Below are 20,996 nucleotides of genomic sequence, written 5' to 3'. Positions count from 1 at the left end.
ATGAAACATGCCACACGGAATTTTTACTAAGGCCGAAAGTTCACACGCGGTTCTCTTTCCAACAAAACAATCCAGACACTTCCAAACTTCACGGAACTGTCCGTAAATGCAACTGCTATTACGGCCACACAATCTGGAAGCGAGAAGCCAATTATTTCTTCATTTTACACATAATAAAGACGGAAGCGTTCAACATGACCTGCACGTCCGATAGCTGACTAGCGACTCCCTCACAGCCGTTTCTTCCAGGGCCTATAACTACTTGCAATGCGCAGGAAATGGTTAACGCTGATTTTTTGTTCAAAATTACCACCCAATCAAAACAATCCTCCGACTTCTTTCTCACGATAAAGCTGTCTTACGCCAATCAACATTCACAGATGCATTTACGTCACTTCACCACGCAAATATTAATAAAATGTTTATCAATACGAAACGAAAAGAAAACTAATCTTGAAATAACTTTAGAAAACTATTACTCTGTAAACGGCTATTCTGGCTGCCTTCTTACAAAAGCACGTACACGTAGACATACGTCATTAGCAAGGTGGGGAAATTACATATTTCATTGCAACTTGCTTGCTTAACACTTTCCCATGATACAGTTACGTAATGTTTGACTTGAGATAATATTGAATTTTTTCATATGTCCCACATACACACTCTCACTGATTCTCATTTATTCACACAACACATTAAATAAATACTGATCTTTTCTGAATTTTATATTACGAAAACTAAAAATATTTAAGGTTCTTAATTATGAAAATTGAAAAAAATTGATCTAACATTTTGTGAACTTCAGTAATGATTTCAAATGATACTAAAAGAGAAACTGTTATGAATCCTAACTTACTTTAATCGGTTTGGGGTATTTTAGGTAATTTTCTCCAAATCTGAAACTATGCCAGCTATAAAGCTGGGATTTCTACACAGTCTTCTTTTTTATAACAAAGGGCAGTGTATTGACTTTTAACTAAATTGAAAGATATTTTATATAGTTTATTTAGATTCTTAGGGTTTTGAATATTCAGTTGTTCGAAGTGACACAGATACCGCTTCCCACGGCTAGAATAGCAACAGGTGAGAAAGAGTCGTGGTAAGGTACAAGCGGCTGTTTCTATCACCGCCAACGGCTCCTAAGCTACGAGCCATACTACAAAGTAGTGCAATAAATGCTACTCCGCATTCACTCGTGACGTTACACGATTTCGGCTACTGCCATCTTGAGATCAGTTACGAACAAATGCAGTATGCAACTAAGTTCAGTTTGCTGACGCGAAATCTATAAAGGGCCTGATGATACATAAAAAAGATAAAAAGTTTTTACACGATTAACAGCCTTGCATATTAGCCATGCATACCATTAACCAATTCTGATGTAGTATCAAAGTCAAACTAAACATATAGGTAACATAGTAAGTGCTGGTGATGTTCAGATTTTTTTTTTCTTTATTGTGATTTCATGCCCCTGCCCCATACGGGCAGGGGAGGGCTGTCAGCAGCACAATCCGCCGCTCTTCAGCCGAGTGAATGACAACTAAAACAAGAATAAAATAATACATACATAAGGAGGTAAAAAAGGGGAACACAAAACAGAGTAAGGGGAGAAAATGGAGGTAAAAATACACTGACATGTAGAAGTTCATTGGGGACAGTTAAAAAAGCCACCAGCAAGTTAAAAAACACAGTTGGCGATTCTTAAAACACAGAAGACACTGGATGCGCATGCACAGGTTAAAAGTTGGCCACAGTATTAAAAAGACTCCGAAACAACACACTTAAAACCCACTTGGAGCACACACGACGAAGAATAAAACTACCAGGCGGGACCTGCCGAGGGAAAGGTCAGAGAGGATGGAAAAGGAGGGGAGAGCATGGGGCAGCTGGGGAAACGGCGGGATGAAGAGAGGAGGGGCAACTGTGGGTTCACGAAGAGGCAGGAGACACATGGGGCGGGAGAGGAAAAGGGAAGACAGGGCAGGAGGGAGCGCAGAGACACTGAAAGAAGGCACAAGAGATGGACGGGGAGTAGGAGGGGAAATCCGCTCAGAAGGAGGGAGGGGGAGGAGAGGGAGCCCTGAGGAGGAGGCAGGAAGAGGGGGTTAGAGATGGTAGGAAGGGTAGATGTCAGGGCGAAGCTCATCATCCGGGAGTGGTAGACGGTGGAAGTTGTGTTGGGAAAGGAGATGGAGGGTGTGGAGAGAGGGAGGGACACAACGGTAAAGGCGCGGCAACTGGTTGGGAGTGGAGAGGAAGGGAGACACCAGGGGGTGAGGGGGATCAAGGCGGCGGACAATATATAGTGTGTGGATGTGTTCAAGGAAAAGGAGAAGGTGGGGGAAGGGGATGAGGTCATAGAGGAGGCGCGTGGGGGACGGAAGGCGGACGCGGAAGGCGAGGCGGAGTGCATGGCGTTCGAGGATTTGGAGGGCTTTATAGAACAGGGGAGGGGCGGAAATACAAGCGACGCTGGCATAACAGAGGATGGGGCGGATCATGGATTTGTAGGTGTGAAGGATGGTGGAAGGATGCAGACCCCACGTCCGGCCGGACAGGAGTTTCAGGAGGCGGAGGCGGTTGTGAGCTTTGTTTTGGATGGTAAGGAGATGGGGAGTCCAGGTGAGGTGGCGGTCGAGTGTGAGGCCAAGGTCTTTGAGGGTAGGAGTGAGGTGGATAGGACGGCCGTAAATGGTGAGGTAGAGATCATGGATGTTCAGAACGCGACTGGTGTTTATATAGAGAAACTGAGGCTAGCAGAGAGCACTATAGCTAGGGTACATGATTAACCGGCACCGCAAATATAATGGTTAAAATGCGGTATGCGTAGCCATTAACTAAAATTACTTCGCATAGCAAAACGGGGGACTGACAATAAAACATGTACTGGCGTACTGTAGGTGGAATAAGATCCATAATTAAAATCCACATAAAAAGTGCCAATTTTAATAATGTGCAGCTCGTAGCCTAGCAAAGTAAATCATACAATCGTGTAAAAGCGAGTATAAAAAGTGTAAAATTAAATCTTCCAGCATGAGAAATCAGTTACTGTAACAGTGACTATTAATCAAAAAATTAAAAAACCGATAGTAGATAATACATCCAGAGTTGGATCTCAATGACGGCACGTCGTGGCTTCACTGTATAATTTTCTTGTTCTCCTGCGGTGCTACTTGTGAAGGAAGACCCAGCCGCCTCGTCGCCGGCGGCCTGCGCACACGACCGCACACCAATCCACTGGGGCGCCCGACGCCGCTCAAACCATCAAAGTGAGCATTTAGGTGAAACTCATTCTGTTCATTCAGCAGTAATTCCGGTTGACATTTTCAGTACACATAAATCTCCATTCCCTCGAGTAGATTCAGTAACTGCCCCTTTGGCCCACTATGCAACACTTTCATATTGTTCTCTATGATTCCTACTGAATGTTTTTCTCTGTCCAAATGTGTACCGAAAGCGCTCGTATTTTGGATATACGTATGCTCTCTAAAACGAGTCCTGAAAGCCCTTCCTGTCTGGCCGATATAAAACTTGTAACAGTCTTGACAGCTGATCTCATACACACCAGCTTCCAAATATTTGTTGCTGTTGTTGCTAACTTTGTGGCCTACAACCAGCAGTACTTTTCGTTTGAAGTCCAATTTTTATTTTCGTTTTTCTGAAAGCCTGCGCAATTCTGTCGGAAATTACACCATTGTAGGACATAGCAACAAACTTATTGCCTTCTGGTTCTATTGTCCTCTTCTTGTCACATATTTGTGATATTAGTTTATTGTAAAGTTTCATTACATCACGATGCTTATATCCGTTTGCCCTGGGTACTTGTCTAATCACATTTGATTTTTCTACCTCGTCATTAGGAGTGAGTGGCATTTTTAGCATCCTGCTGATCATGACTCTGAAGTATGCCCATTTATGCTTTTTGGCGTGACAGGATATCACATTTATAACCGTATCAGTACCCGTCGACTTCCTAAATACGCTAATCTTATGCCTTCTATCTGTTTTAGTTAACATAAGATCGAAAAATCTTATAGTTTCTTCTTCTTCCGGTTCCAATTACAACTTAATTTTTTCGTGCATCTCACCCATTCTTTCTGCTACCTCGCCTATTTCACTGTCGTTACCTTCGTACAGTAGTTCCGTTGTATGAATACCAGACGTGTTCTGATCGTCACCAGCACTTACTGTGTACCTATATGTTTAGTTTGACGTCGATACTACATCAGTATGTTTTAATGGTATGTATGGCCGGTATGCATGGCTCTTAATCATCTTTCTTATGTAGTACCAGACCTTTTATAGATTTAGTATCAGCAAACTGAACTTAGTTACTTACATACTATTTTTGTTTGTAAGAGATCTGAGGGCGGCAGTAGCCGAAACCGGAAACAGTAAAGTGTATATGTTTATGTGATCAAGAAGGACCTGTAAAATAAATTCTCAGAATATGTTCATGGACTCATTTTCAGATTTTATGTCTTCAATTTATAAGTTTGTGCCAAGTAATGCCAAGAATGAGGTACAACTGTTTCTTTAAAAAAATGCGCATTATGAAAGATATACGTAATGAAAATAAGTAAAGCAGATGAAACGCTACCTGTAGTAAATAATACACAAGTGATCCGGAAAAATCCCGCACACCAAGTGTAAAAGTGTTAACAAAAAGAAACGAAGTATTGTTTGAACTAAACAACCACATAATTTTGTAATCATTTAATAAAAATGCTCGCATTTCAGAATAAATAAAACAGAAACCCACTGCTGATGGCACAGTGGTTTTGAAACATGTTTGGGTACAGAGAAAAAACGGAGTTTTGCATAACTGGCGGACCTCACAAAAAAAAGAAAATGGCTCTGAGCACTATGGGACTTAACTTTTGAGGTCATCAGTCCCCTATAACTTAGAACTAATTAAACTTAACTATCCTAAGGACATCACACACATCCATGCCCGAGGCAGGATTCTAACCTGCGACCGTAGCGGTTGCTCGGTTCCAGTCTGTAGCACCTAGAACCGCTCGGCCACTCCGGCCGGCTGCGGACCTCACATCCTACAATTTTAACTGCAAACACGGTCAACACAAGGAGCTGCAGATCCAGGTGAAGAATGAAAATAACGTTTAACAAATTTTGTTTGGATGGAGAGATTATTCCTAAATACCTTAATATATCAGGATTAATAATTATTGTGCAGCAGCGGTAGGAGTGAAACGTAAAAGTGAAATTCTGTGGGTAAGGACTGAGATCATGGAAGTGTACAAGAATAAAGAAAAAATGTAATTTGGTAGCACTCAGACTTCAGTTACTTTTAGGCCGGTTACTCTCGACGTTACAATTCTCATGTGTTTTCAAAGGTGTTAATAATGTAGTGGACAATGAACAGAAAAAGACTGCAATGAGACGTAGGAAGAAAACCTCTAATTTACAGACGAAGTATAATGTAAGAGTAGACGAAAAGCGGGAAGGCAAACATTCATTTGCGGACAGGGCTCTTGAATCTCACGAACATAAAAATGACGGATCTTCTAAATAAGGTTTAAATTTTAGTATTACTCCGAAATTGAGCCCAGGAATAAACAAAAATACTATTGCGGAAGTAAAAGTTGCCTGTGACATGGCTAAACTCAATAAATTTGATGGACATAGCAGTAAAAACTAAAGAATGTATATCCCAAGTAGGTCGCTACGAACGTAATAATGGAAGACATTTAGAAGCACGTAAAAGCCTAAATCAAAAATTAGAAATGGAAAGGGCTTTAGTTACGAGGCCTCACAAAGGAAATTCGGTTGTCGTAATTTACGATCGCGATTACATCCAAAAAAATTGAAAAATTTATTGCAGCTAAGAACATAGTTTAAGTGAAGGGAAACCCTGTGAACAGATTTCAGTCACATTTAAAGAAAACAACTGTGAAAAGTACCTTTTTGTTTCCCGATGAGAAATAGAAACGTAGATTAAAAATAATGAATCCGTTCATTCCTCTGCTTCGTTCACAAATTAAATTACACAAGAGGGGGAAACCGATTCGGCCGATTATTAATATTATGTCATGTCCCAACTATAAAGTGAACCGGGACTGCAACAAAAAACTGAGAGCAGCATATTCTTATAAAAAGTCATTCAATGTCAAGAATAGTTATGAATTCGCGAATGAGATTAAGGATGTACCAAGACAAGCTGGAGCTACGTTGGCTTCTTTTGCATTTTTAACTTGTATACCAACGTCCCAGTAACTGATACGATGGGAATTGATGAAAGAACCTACTAACGTATAACAAGATTAGTCAAGGCGAAATGGTAGAACTCACAGAAATTTTGGAACTTGCGTTCTCATCTGATTATTTTAAGTTTAAACATATGATTTTTTATCAAAAAGACGGGCTCGGAATGGCCAACAGTTTGTCTGGCACCTTAGCTGAGATATTTGTAAATGAGTTAGAAAATAAATTTTTTGAACAAAATCCTGACGTCCGTGTAGAGACTGCCTATTACAGACGTAATGTAGACTACACCATAAAACTGTACAAAGATAACGGAAGGCCCGCCCGGCTAGCCGCGCGGTCTGAGGCGCTGCTTCCCGAGCGGGAAGGCGTGCCGGTCCCCGACACGAATCCACCGGGCGAATTAGTGTCGAGGTTCGGTGTGCCGGCTAGCTTGTGGATGGTTTTTAAGGCGGTTTTTCGTCTACCTCAGCGAATGTGGGCTGTTTTCCCTCATTCCGCTTCAGTTACACTGTGTCGGCGATCGCTGCGCAAACACTGTCTCCACGTACGCATACACCGTAATTACTTAACCACGCAAACATTTCGGGGTACACTCGTCTAGTATGAGACGTTCCCAGAGAGGAGGGAGGGGGGGGGAGGGGAAGGGTCCAGTGGGGGCCGCACCGCACAATAACCCTGGGTTCCGCGTGGGGCGGCAGTGGGATGGGTGCTGTGGCCTGTTGTGGGATTGTGAACCACTGAGGCCTACAGCGGGACGAAGCCTCTCCGTAGTTTCTAGGTCCCCGGTTTAATGCACAATACACAAGCTAACGAAAGTAAAACATGCGAGGTAGCAGAAAGAGTGGGTGGGATGCGTGAGAAAATTACGTTCACAGTGGAACTGGAAGAAGAAGGAAATATTAGATTTTTGGATTCAGGTTAACTAAGAGGCATGGAAGGCATAGGATTAACGTATTTCGAAAGACAACAGTCACTGATACGGTTATAAATGTGAAGTCCTATCACCCAAAGAAGCATAAAAGGGCATCCCTCAGAGCCACGATACGCAGAATGCTGATACTACCACTCACTCCTAATGACGAGGTAGAAAAATTAATCGTGATTAGACAAGTACCCAAGACAAACGAATATAAGCATCGTGATGTAATGAAACTTTACAATAAACTAAAATAAAAAATATGTGACAGGAAGAGGACAATAGAAGCAGAAGGCAATAAATTTGTCACTATGTCGTACAATGGTGTACTTTCCGACAGAATTGCGCAGGCTTTCAGAAAAACGAAAATAAAAATTTGATTTCCAACGAAAAGTACTGCTGGTTGCAGGCTACGCCACAAAGTTGGCAACAACAGCAATCAATACTTGGAATCTGGCGACTATAAGATCAGCTGTCAACACTGTGACAAGTTTAATTTCGGTCAGACAGGAAAGAATTTCAAGACACGTTTAAGAGAGCATACGTATAACTAAAATAAGATCGCTTTCGGTACAAATTCGGACAGATAAAAAGCATTCGATAGGAAACACAGAGAACAATGTGAAAGTGTTGCATTAAGACACCAACGGGGCAGTTACTGAGTCTACTGCATAAAATGGAGATTCATGTGCACTGAAAACGGCAACCGGAATTACTGCTGAATGAACAGAATGAGTTTAACCTAAATGCTTACTTTGATGTAGTCAGAAACGTACGGTTTGAACGGCGTCGAGCGCCCCAGCGGATTGGCGTGCGGTCGCGTGTGCCGGCCACCGGCGACGAGGAGACTGCGACTTCCCCCGCCAGGTGCACCGCAGGAAAACAGTAAAAGTATACAGCGAAGCCATGACTTGAGATCTCAAAACATGGTTGAAATGGCTCTGAGCACTATGGGACTTAACTTCTGAGGTCATCAGTCCCCTAGAACTTAGAACTACTTATACCTAACTAACCTAAGGACATCACACACATCTGTTGAGTGGTACTTAAGATAGCTAAATAAATTAGAAAATAAATGAAAAACTTAGTTTAGTTTAGAAGAATTACACACTGGCAAACTGCGGACAGAGCAGCAGTGGCAACGTCCGGTGCTTGCAAGTCAGCACATTCAAGAGAAGCCATCGTCCTCCCCACATAAGCGGTCGCTGCTGATTCAGCCGTCAGGGCATCGCCCGACCGGCTCACGTGTTTCTCAATTGTCACATGTGATCACAGGCCCTCGCCTACACTCCAAGAGCCAATGACCGACGTTAAGAAGATTCTTCGAGAAGCTTTTCAACGTGACGGAAGAGGCAATGACCGGCTCACGTGTTTCTCACAAGGGAACCTCCCCATCGCATCCCCCTCAGATTTAGTTATAAGTTGGCACAGTGGATAGGCCTTGATAAACTGAACACAGATCAATTGAGAAAACAGGAAGAAGTTGTGTGGAACTGTGAAAAAATAAGCAAAATATACACACTGAGTAGTCCATGGGCCACATAGACAACATTATGGAGAGTGGGAGCTGAGGAGCGCCGTGGTCCCGTGGTAGCGTGAGCAGCTGCGGAACGAGAGGTCCTTGGTCAAATCTTCCCTCGAATGAAAATTTTACTTTCTTTATTTTTGCATGGTTATTATCTGTCCGTTCGTTCATTGACGTCTCTGTTCACTGTAATAAGTTTAGTGTCTGTGTTTTGCGACCGCATCGCAAAACCGTGCGATTAGTAGACGAAAGGACATGCCTCTCCAATGGGAACCGAAAACATTTGATCGCAAGGTCATAGGTCAACCGATTCCTCCACAGGAAAACACATCTGATATATTCTATACGACACTGGTGACGGCATGTGCGTCACATGACAGGAATATGTTGTCGACCCACCTAACTTGTACACTTGGCGAATGGGTAAAAAGATTCTTCTACCTTTCCCGATTTAGGTTTTCTTGTGGATGTGATAATCATTCCCAAAAAAGTGATGAAAACATAAGAGTTTGTCACATAAACTGAAAATAAAAAATTAAACTTTTCACTCGATGGAAGATTTGAACCAACGACCTTTCGTTCTGCAGCTGCTCACGTTACCACGAGACCACGGCGCTCCTTGATGTTGCGTATCTTCCCATGAACTACTGAGTTTGTATATTTTGCTTATTTTTTCACAGTTCCACACAACTTCTTCATGTTTTCTCAATTGATCTGTGTTCAGTTTATCAAGGCCTATCCACTGTGGCAACTTATACAACTTATAACTAAATCTGAGGGGGGTGCGATGGGGAGGTTCCCTTGTCAGTTGTCACATGTGATCAAAGGCCCTCGCCTACATTCCAAGAGCCAGTGACCGACGTTAAGAAGATTCTTCGAGAAGCTTTTCAACGTGACAGAAGAGGCAATGACCGTGAAGTCGTTCACCTCAAGTGAACTGAAGTGAATAAATACGCGAGACGCAGTGGGCCCGACGAGAGTAATAGTTTTCAGTTCAGTTCCAGTACAGTTCAGTCGGTGCTGGAGACCGTCATGCGGGAAGAGACTACATTGTACACAGAAGCACCAAGTCAGCCGCTGTAATGGAATAGCAAACAGCAGCCTCGCCGCCAGAAGACAGAAGTTATAAGGTATTTGAAGACCGATTGTTACGTACCAGAGTGACTCGTGAGGACGAGAAGGAGATGGCCTCACATCAGCAGTCACCTGTGAGTTGGGTATGAAGATCTGACAGCCGAAGACTGGCAAGCTGGAGTCCGTTCACGACTTCGTTTTCAATAATTAAACGGGCCACAGGACGATGCGCTTCTCCAGTCAACTGGGCGAAACGGCGACACGAGATACACACCGCCAGGCGTAATCAGACGCCGCCGCTCACGCAGCATGAGGGCTTCGCAAACGACACAGCTGCCGCTCTCCCAGCCAGAACAATCCAGTAAGAAAACCGTTGTACAAATCTTCAATAAAAGTTATCTTATGTAAAAATGCTGTTTCATTCTACCTCATACCTGATCCAAGGAAGAACCCACCTTGCCCACATGTTGTTAAGAGAGAAAAAGTAATTTATTTAGTGTTTTTTCACCCTGTCATAATGCTTTAGAATCAAATGCCCTTTGCAGTAATGCTCATCCTGACAATTGACTAGCATCAAAAGAGAAAACCCAGTTACATATCCATGCCCGAGGCAGGATTCGAACCTGAGAGCGTAGCGTTCGCACGGTTCCAGACTGTAGTGCCCACAACCGTTCAGCCACTCCGGCAGGCTTGAGATCTCACTTAGGTTGTGTTATCTACTACCTATTTATTAGTTAATAATCGCGGCTAAAGTCAAGGATTTGTCATGCTGGAAGATTTTGTAGATGTGATTTTGATCTTACAGTTTTTATACTGGCTTTTAGACGATTGTATGTTTCACTTCGCCAGGCTAGGAGCTTTATATTATTAATATTTCCAGTTTTTACGTGGATTTTATGTATAGATCTAATTCCACGTATAGTATGTCAGTACATGTTTTATTGTCAGTTTTTGCTGTGTGACGTAATTTTAATTAATGACTACGTATACCGCATTTTAACTATTATATTTGCGATACTGGTTACTCATATACCGTAGCTATAGTGCCCTCTGCTGGCCTCAGTTCTTTTTTATAAATACCAAACGCGTGTCATCATCACCAGAACTTACTATGTACCTATATGTTTTGGACTGTGCGGCTGGTCCCGGCGGAGTGTGTGTTTGTCCTTAGGATAATTTACGTTAAGTAGTGTGTAAGCTTAGGGACTGATGACCTTAGCAGTTAAGTCCCATAAGATTTCACACACATTTTGAACCTATATGTTTAGTATGACATGTCATCTTTCGTATGTAGCACCAGGCCTCTTATAGATTTTGCGTAAGCAGACTGAACTTAGTTAGTTACATACTATTTTTGTTTGTAAGAGATCTGAAAATGGCAGTAGCCGAAACCGGTTATAGTGAAGTGTAAAAGTGTGTGTGATCAAGATGGACCTGTAAAATAAAATACCGAGATATGATCACGGACTCATTTTCAGGCTTTATGTCTTTAACTTATAATCTTGATTTCCATCCTCGTATGTGACTGGTGTGAAATTTGAGTAGAGATCATCTTTCAGATGTCTAGACATAGCTATCACGTTTCGCTTATGCCGCACAACTCCTTCTCGGTGTAGCGATTGTTTTTTCCTGTCACTGTATAAGTATTTAAGATGTTAGTTACTTGAAATGAAGTTGTATTTCGAGACGGGAATTGTCATTTGCCATGTATTGCCGGCGTTATTGTTTAAATAAATGTAAATTTTTTTCAGTTTCTAACTCTACTCAGTCGGTCGGTCCCAGCCTTCAATTCTACTTCCCGATACTGCCACAATTCTGCACCCAGGATCTGACCGAACACAGCCTGCGCTGCGTCAGCGACAAAAAAGGATTGCGAAGTGCTACTTGACCTTTAATGACTTGCGATTGTTAGCGACGGTGTGACGGGCTCTACGATGGTTCCCTCGCCGTCAGTGATCTCGCGACGCGGCGGTGTCTGCGCTTATGGCGTTGTTCGCGGTTGCATAGGCGGCAATGTCCGCGTTGGCAGCATTTGGCGGGGGCTGGAGCGTCGTTCGGCTCGCGGTCGGGCAACGTGCTGGCGTCGGCAGGTGGTGACAATGTCCCGACCGCCAAGACATCGGAGTGCCCATCCGCAGCTCAGCACGGTCCGTTGACCTCCTGCAAGGCATTGATGCCGGCCTCAACAAAGGGCCAGCTTCCGCGAAAGCAGTGAGGCGAGAAGGTGCGACTCTGCAAGCACGTGACCTGTTCCCTTATTCGCCTGCAGAGCCACTTGCTCTTCTCTGTACACAATCACATCTGCGAGGTTGCGGTAAGCAACGAAAAAAAAATAACTCTCTCTCTATAGAATTTTAAAAGTTCTCTACAGGTTTTCAGTCGCCACCTGCTGTGTGTGACTAGAGGAAAACGGTTACACACCCGTCATCTCTAATGGCTCGGCCAAGTACAGTCAACAACGAACTGGGGTGAACTTTCCGTAGCTGCGGCAGAAACAACTGGTCAGGACTGCATGGTGGATCTGTGATTATTAAACCTAGTCTAGCCCTGTCAATGTCGTCAAATCTGTAGCAACTGTGAAACTTATTTCAATAAATAAAAAACCTAAAGACGATTATGTGAATGTGCATCAGTCTGCTTTATTTCTGGATTATCTCTTTCTGTATGTATAGTCTTTTAACGCATGTAAGCTGTTGCACACCAAAAAATTCTGTCGTAGCGGTCCCTTATCAGTTAGAGGGCCCACATAACAGCCAAGCAAGGTGGGCTGCCGACCTCCCTTCAAGAGCTCAGATAAAAACATCGCCAGTGGATCTAAACATCAACAGACTTTCCGCATAATCACGGCACTACTTCGTGAAAAGCCATGTGACAGAGCTCCATCAGTTGGAACTAAAGTGACTACATTTAGCACTCCGCCGAATCGGTGTTATAAGCAAGCCAGCAGAGTGCGACCGGCAGTGTGTACCTACAGTTAGGACAGCTCTGGGCAATACTTACGCCCGCTCTAGCCTAATAGACACTTTCCGCAGCTTTCAGTAGAAAGTTGCATCTTTGTAATTGTGTAGAGTACTATTTTGGTTATTATTTTCTTTTCATTGCCTTGTTCTCTTATTTGGATTTTCCCACCACAACAATTGTTGTGCTTCTTGTTGTTCTGGCGTTAGGAAATCAGTGCATGCTAAGAAGACGTTTTAGTTATAATAAAGTGTGTTCAAACTTGATCGTTAGTTCTTTCCTGCCGACCACAGGACACTACAAATTTATAAAAATGATAACCATGCATAAGCTAAACTCACGGTTTCAGCTACGAACTAAATCTGTCTGCGAGAATGAGAAACAAATCTGACTGTGAGAATATAAATGAAACACACTACTGGCCATTAAAAATGCTACACCAAGAAGAAATGCAGATGAGAAACGGGTATTCATTGGACAAATATATTATACTAGAACTGACATGTGATTACATTTTCACGCAATTTGGGTGCATTGATCCTGAGAAATCAGTACCCAGAACAACCACCTCTGGCCGTAATAACGGCATTCATACGCCTGGGCATTGAGTCAAACAGAGCTTGGATGGCGTGAACAGGTACAACTGCCCATGCAGCTTCAACACTATACCACAGTTCATCAGGAGTAGTGACTGGCGTATTGTGAAGAGCCAGTTGCTCGGTCACCATTACCAGACGTTTTCAATTCGTGAGAGATCTGGAGAATGTGCTGGCCAGGGCAGCAGTAGAACATTTTCTGTATCCACAAAGGCCCGTACAGGACCTGCAACATGCGGTCGTGCAATATCCTGCTGAAATTTAGGGTTTCGCAGGGATCGAATGAAGGGTAGAGCCACGGATCGTAACACATCTGAAATGTAACGTCCACTGTTCAAAGTGCCGTCAATGCGAACAAGAGGTGACCGAGACGTGTAACCAATGGTACCCCATACCATCACGCCGGGTGATACTCCAGTATGGCGATGACGAATACACGCTTCCAATGTGCGTTCACGGCAATGTCGCCAAACACGGATGCGACCATCATGATGCTTTAAACAGAACCTGGATCCATCAGAAAAAATGACGTTCTGCAATCCGTGCACCCAGGTTCGTCGTTGAGTCCACCACCGCAGGTGGTCCTGCCTTTGATGCAGCGTCAAGGGTAACCGCAGCCATGGTCTCCGAGCTGATAGTCCACGCTGTTGCAAACGTCGTCGAACTGTTCGTGCAGATGTTTGTTGTCTTGAAAACGTCGCCATCTGTTGACTCTGGGATCGAGACGTGGCTGCACGATCCGCTACAGCCATGCGGATAAGATGCTTGTCATCTCGACTGTTAGTGATACGAGGCCGTTGGGATCCACCATTGCGTTCCGTATTACCCTCCTGAAACCACGGATTCCATATTCTGCTAACAGTCAATGGATCTCGAACGAACGCGAGCAGCAATGTCGCGTACGATAAACCGCAATCACGATGGGCTACAATCCGACCTTTTTCAAAGTCGGAAACTTGATAGTACGCATGTCTCCTCCTTACACGAGGCATGACAACAACATTTCACCAGGCAACGCCGGTCGACTGCTGTGTGTGTATGAGAAATCGGTTGGAAAATTTCGTTATGTCAGCACGTTGTAGGTGTCGCCACCGGCGCCAAACTTGTGCGAATGGTCTGAAAAGCTAAGCATTTACATATCACAGCATCTTCTTCCAGTCGGTTAAATTTCGCGTCTGTAGCACGTCATCTTCGTGGTGTAGTAATTTAAAGGGCCGGTGGTGGATGTCCTTCCGAACAAACACTGTTTGTTAAAAAAATCTCTGGACTTTAATGAGAATAATTGAACCCAACACTGTTATTTGACCCTGTGAAGCTGTAAACGCATATCTGCTGCATTTGTCTTACCAGTGTCAGAACAGAAAACGCCGTGCAACTGTTATCGTAGAAAAGGCGCGTCTTATTTTCTGAGGTGCCTCTAATTACCGAGAATCGTGGGAGCGTGCTGCGGTCTCCTAAGTACATACAATGCAAACTTGGTTCTCATAAAATTTATATCTCACAAAGCAGTCTTCATCAGGTAATAGAGCTGGATAATGCCATAAGATAAGCTGAGTTACTCTGTAGACAAAATTTTTTCTCAAGAAACTGTATTCAAAAATTCGTGTCAAAAAAATTTCTTGCCTACAAAATTTCACACTTGATGCCTCTGCAAGCAATGTGAAAATATTCCATTACAAATTAAAATTATGCAAGATTAGCACTGAAGGAATACAAAAATGTAACTCAGTATGGAAATTTATTCCATACCAATGATTAAATTCTTTTCCTTGTTTCAATTCATTAATATTAATTATACCAAACTTTATTAAAACAGCAAGGAATCCCTGATAGCAATATCTATGTTGAACCAAGAATGCATAACTAAACGCTGTCGCAATAAAGTAAAATGTCTTCATTTGTGACCTTGAATCCCAATTTTCTCAAAATAGTATCTGTCTTATTAAATCCATCCCATTCAACGCATAATGATAATACTCCTTTTGTAAAAATAATATCTTCCATCAGTTCAATAAAATAATTCCCAAGATCACCATAGAATGAGGAATATACTGCCTATCACTATTTCCCTATCAGCCAGGAAGTTGCAATAACCTGCCAATCATCTGTCCCCTATCGACATAAATGTGCAATAATTCTGTCATAGAGCTGTATCGAGTATACTTGCAATTCTGAGTTACTAGGCAAGCAGCCACCTTAAGAAAAGTAATGATATATGATGTGTTGGTAAATGTGCCAACACCTTGTAGATAGAGGCGGCCGAAATCTAACGCAGACGGGCGTGAATTCTGGAACAGGATAAGTAGTAAATTCTCATAAGAAAAGTATGCAGCTCCTCGAATACTTATCTTTATTCCATCCTTGTGGTACATCACTCTTGATAATACAAATAAGACTATCTTCAGGTACGGTTAATGGCGCCTTGCTAGGCTATTCTAACAGTCTCTCGGCAAATGAGAGAAAGGCTTCGTCAGTGTAGTCGCTAGCAAAGTCGTCGTACAACTGGGGCGAGTGCTATCCCGTATCTCGAGACCTGCCTTGTGGTGGCGCTCGGTCTGCGATCACACAGTGGCGACACCCGGGTCAGACATGTACTAAATGGACCGCGGCCGATTTAAGCTACCACCTAGCAAGTGTGGTGTCTGGCGGTGACACCACATTCCTCCCCCGCAAATCGGCGAACGGTCGTGTTATAAGGCTTCCGCCCGCCGTGGGGAGGACCCCATGTTGACGTATGCGATGAGGTGGGGAGCCTAACAACAGGCGAGGCTGTACCACCCGCACCCGGCCATTCGGTCCGAGGGGAGCTAGGAAACGCCTGAAAACCTAGTCCAGGGTGCACGTCAACATGCGGTGTATGCGCCCGTAAAGAGACAGGAGCGGCCGAAGGGTCGACCTCCATTGCGTCGGGGTACCCGACGCGCGAAGACGCCATGTGGTCCGGAGCGGGCAAGAGGTACATGGCGGAGGACGGCCGGTCACGGGAAGCGATCGGCGGCGCGTGACCCAGGGGGGCGCTTGGCGGCTGCAGCGAAGCGTCCAATGCGGGCGGCGCCAGCTGGAGGACAGGCGGCGGCGGCGGCGGCTGCGGCGGCGCGTCGCCATGGGGCAAAATGGAAGGCCAGTAGATGGGTCCCCAGGGCGCTGACCGGACGGCACCGGCGCTGAAAGCAGACGGGGAGCGGCAGAACCCGTGCGACGACAGAGGCGCAGCTGATTGAGATGCCGACGCACCTCATCAGAGGCCCCCAAAACCAAACACATCGCGCGGCCGAGGCAGCGAAGAATGCGCCCTGCAAGCCAACGCCGTGAACCTCGATAGTTGCGATAGAATACAACGTCGCCTGGAGCAAAAGCAGGAGGCTGCCGCTGCACAGGAATCTGATGCGGCGGATGCAGCAAAGACATCAAGGTTCGATGAGGACGACCGTGGAGCAACTCAGCAGGCGAGCGACCATCTCGGGGCTGAGAGCGATACGATGACAAAAAAAGCAACAACGCGTCCTCCCGAGAATGCGACTCTTTCAACTTCAACATCTGCGACTTGAAAGTCCGGACCAATCGTTCAGCAGCACCGTTTGACTGAGGCGAAAACGGCGCGGATGTCAGATGTTGAATACCATTGGCCTGGCAGAATGACTGAAATTCTGCGGACATGAATTGTGGGCCATTATCGGAAACAATTGTCTGCGGAAGACCTTCAATGCAAAAGATAGCAGACAACGTGTGGATGGTGGCAGCGGACGTCGTGGAAGACATCCGGACAACAAAAGGAAAATTACTGAAGGCATCTACCAGAACCAACCATCGAGCATTCCAGAATGGACCAGCAAAATCGATGTGCAAGCGTTGCCAAGGGGAAGTGGCGTTTGGCCATGCAAAGACTTTCCGCGGCGGTGCGGATTGTTATTCGGCACACGCCATGCAAGAAGAACACATATTCGTAATCGCAGCATCGATTCCGAACCAAGTACAGTGCTGACGAGCAAGTTGTTTCGTTCGCACTATACCCCAATGTCCTTGGTGAAGAAGCCGTAAGACAGAGGACTGTAACGAACGTGGGACCACGACTCTGGACTGATCATTATCAGAACGCAACAACAAAACACCACGTCGAACAAAAAGTCTCTCTTTGTGAGCAAAAAATCGGCGAACCAACGGATCCTCGATCCGAGACTTTGACAAAGGCCATTGCGTAGCAACAAAACGCAAAACGGTAGCAAGGACCGGGTCAGCAGCTGTGGCTGTAGCTACACGACGAAATCAATCGGAAACGATTCGACCACTTCATCGGTTTCCGCATCAATGAACATGCAAGCAAGTTCGGAAGAATCGAATGCTTTATCCTCAGCAACAGGCAAACGGGACAACGCATCAGCGTTGCCGTGCTTAGCAGTGGACCGATACAAGATATCGCAGCGCTACTGCGAGAGGAAAATAGACCAGCGAATGAATTTCTGCGCTGTACGCGGAGGTACAGGCTTGTTCGGATGAAAAAGCGACGTCAAAGGTTTGTGGTCTGTGATGATGGTAAAGTGACGACCATACAAGAAATCATGGAACTTTGTAACACCAGAGACGAGAGCCAAAGCTTCTTTCTCTATCTGGGAATAATTTCTTTGCGCAGACGAGAGCAATTTTGACGCAAAGGCAATAGGGCGATCATGCGAGCCAACTTTGTGCGCAAGCACAACACCGATCCCGAAATCCGATGCATCGACCATCAACAAAAGGGGTTTCTGGGGATCGAATGGCGTAAGGCAAGTATTAGAAAGCAACGCCGATTTCAACTGGCGAACAGCGCGTTCGCATTCCGTCGTCCAGAGAAACGGAACACCTGTACGGCGTAAGCGATGAAGCGGAGCTGAAATGGAAGAGGGAATGCGCACATTCACTCACACCTTGTGATGCTAAATCGTGTAATGTTCTTGCGACCTCAACACGCAATGCGTGAGGAACATTGCGCGCTCTGAAAAATTTCGGTTGGGCGTTTACTTTCAGTTCCAAACGTGCTGCATAGTTTGTAGCGCAACCCAGGCCCGGTGCAAAAATGCCTGCAAAATTCTTCACACATACGAGAAACACTGTCTGAAGGCACAGTCTGGTTCACTGATAGGACCTGATTTACTATAGACATGTTAAACAACTGAAATAAATCTAAGCCAAACAAGTTCACTGCAGTAGAAGAACGTAAAATGACACAAGGTTTGTTTGTCCCTTGTATGTTGCAAAAAGACTGCACTGTCCTAACACAGGGATCTGCTGTCCTGAATAACTGTTTAACTGAACATTTGCGGCATGCAACGGAGGTTTGCCCAGTTGTTTGTACGTGTCGTGATTGAGCAATGAAACAGCAGCTCCGGTATCAATCTGGAATGGAATGACCTTGCCATTAAAGTCCAAATCTACAAAAAGTTTATTGTCCTGCTGACGACAAGAGCGGCTGTTTTGTGCAATTTGAACAGACACTTGGACAGAATCACTTGCTAATTGACGCGATTTCCGGCGACGTCGACGCACACTTTTTGTGGGACGAACACAGTCACTGTTAGAGAAAGTGGCACTGGACGAAGCGGCATTAACTACATGAATGTCCATGGGCGAAAGTTCACGAGTCTGAGTATTCTTGGTTTGATTCCGGCGTGAAGCAAAAGGCCTGGAATGATTAAGAGTGTCTGATCTGAGCTTTTTCTGGCAAACACTTTGAACATGTCCTTTCTTATTACAGAAAAAGCAAATAGCTTGGCGTGACGGGCAATTTGCACGCGAATGTCTAGTAGCACACCGCGGGCATGATTTCACTGCATTTGTGTGCTGGCGCGGCACACCTGGTTTAGAGCGTGGCGGCAGCTGTGCGGACGTGTGCGAGGGCAGTTTACCGGGCCGCGTAGCGCGCCCGGCGGGCCGGTTAATGTGACACACGGCTGGCGAAGTTGCAAAAGATTCCTTAGCACAGTCAAATGTGTCTTGCCTATCCAATATGTCTATCACTTGTTGAAGGGAGGGATTGACTAGTTTCAAAATTTGCTCCTGTATGCGAACATCAGAAACGTTCTGTGCAATTGCATCACGTACCATTGTATCTGAATAAGGGAGTCCACATTCACATTCAAATGAACAATCCCTTGTAAGGCCTTGCAATGTTGCAATCCACTCCCGATTAGTTTGACCGGCCGTACGTTTTGTACGAAAGAACGTATACCGTTTTGCAACTACATTGACTGTTTCTTTGAAATAGGCGTCCAATGCCGACAAAATTTCATCGTAGGACAGAGTCGCTACTTCGTGTCGGGGAAACAATTTCACTATCACACGGTACGTTTGCACCCCTACACACGACAATAAATGAGGCTGCCGCTCGTTACCTTGAATTCTGTAGGCAGCGAGATGAAATCCAAACTGGCGGGACCACTCGGTCCACGATTCCACGTCTGGGTCGTAGGGCCTAAAAGGCGGTGCAACTGCATGTTGTGGCTGCGGTAGCGGTGAAGCGGCGGCTGCCGCATCGTTTTGCAGCGCACGTTGACCCTGGACGAGCTGTCCAAGGGCATCCAATAACGCCTGCGTCTGCTGATTCTGCAAGCGATAAAATTCGGACAGTACATCTGGCGAAGCCATGACACAAATAAATGTAAGCAATTAGAAAGAACAAGACCCTTTCCCTCGTCGCCAATGATGTGTTGGTAAATGTGCCAACACCTTGTAGATAGAGGCGGCCGAAATCTAGCGCAGACGGGCGTGAATTCTGGAACAGGATAAGCAGTGAATTCTCATAAGAAAAGTATGCAGCTCCTCGAATACTTATCTTTATTCCATCCTTGTGGTACATCACTCTTGATAATACAAATAAGACTATCTTCAGGTACGGTTAATGGCGCCTTGCTAGGTCGTAGCCATGGACTTAGCTGAAGGCTATTCTAACAGTCTCTCGGCAAATGAGAGAAAGGCTTCGTCAGTGTAGTCGCTAGCAAAGTCGTCGTACAACTGGGGCGAGTGCTATCTCGTATCTCGAGACCTGCCTTGTGGTGGCGCTCGGTCTGCGATCACACAGTGGCGACACGCGGGTCCGACATGTACTAAATGGACCGCGGCCGATTTAAGCTACCACCTAGCAAGTGTGGTGTCTGGCGGTGACACCACAATATAGATATCGATGTGGCACTTACATGACTGTTTTGCATATTACTAGCGTACACTTATTCACTAATTAAGTTCTGGCCTATTGCACCAAACGTAACCCTCGACCACCATGTTACGATAGCACCAACACCTTACGTTGCACTTGCATTAGTCTACAATTCGGTGATTTCTGTATGAAATTTAAAGAATGCAGTATTTTGTTGTTCCCTTCTGTCACCCGTTTGTATTTCGTCCACTGTTTCCCTATTGTTGTCACCCAAACCTCGAGCGATATTCTTTATGGTTATTCAGTGGCGATACATTTTCCACACTGTATTTGACTTTTAATTATTTCGACTACATATGCAGTAAATTAGTAGAAGCTCGTGGTCTCTCGGTAGCGTTCTCGCTTCCCGAGCATGGGGTCCCGGGTTCGATTCCCGGCGGGGTCAGGCATTTTTCCTGCCTCGAGATGACTGGGTGTTGTAGTGTCGTCTTCATCATCATCATTCATCCTCCACTAGGACCTTGCCTAGTAAGGCGGTGCGGGTCTCCCGCGTCGCTCCCTTATGCTCTGTGA

This window comes from Schistocerca piceifrons, chromosome 8 (assembly GCF_021461385.2).
Source record: "Schistocerca piceifrons isolate TAMUIC-IGC-003096 chromosome 8, iqSchPice1.1, whole genome shotgun sequence".
NCBI lineage: Eukaryota > Metazoa > Arthropoda > Insecta > Orthoptera > Acrididae > Schistocerca > Schistocerca piceifrons.
This window is presented reverse-complemented; position numbering follows the sequence as displayed.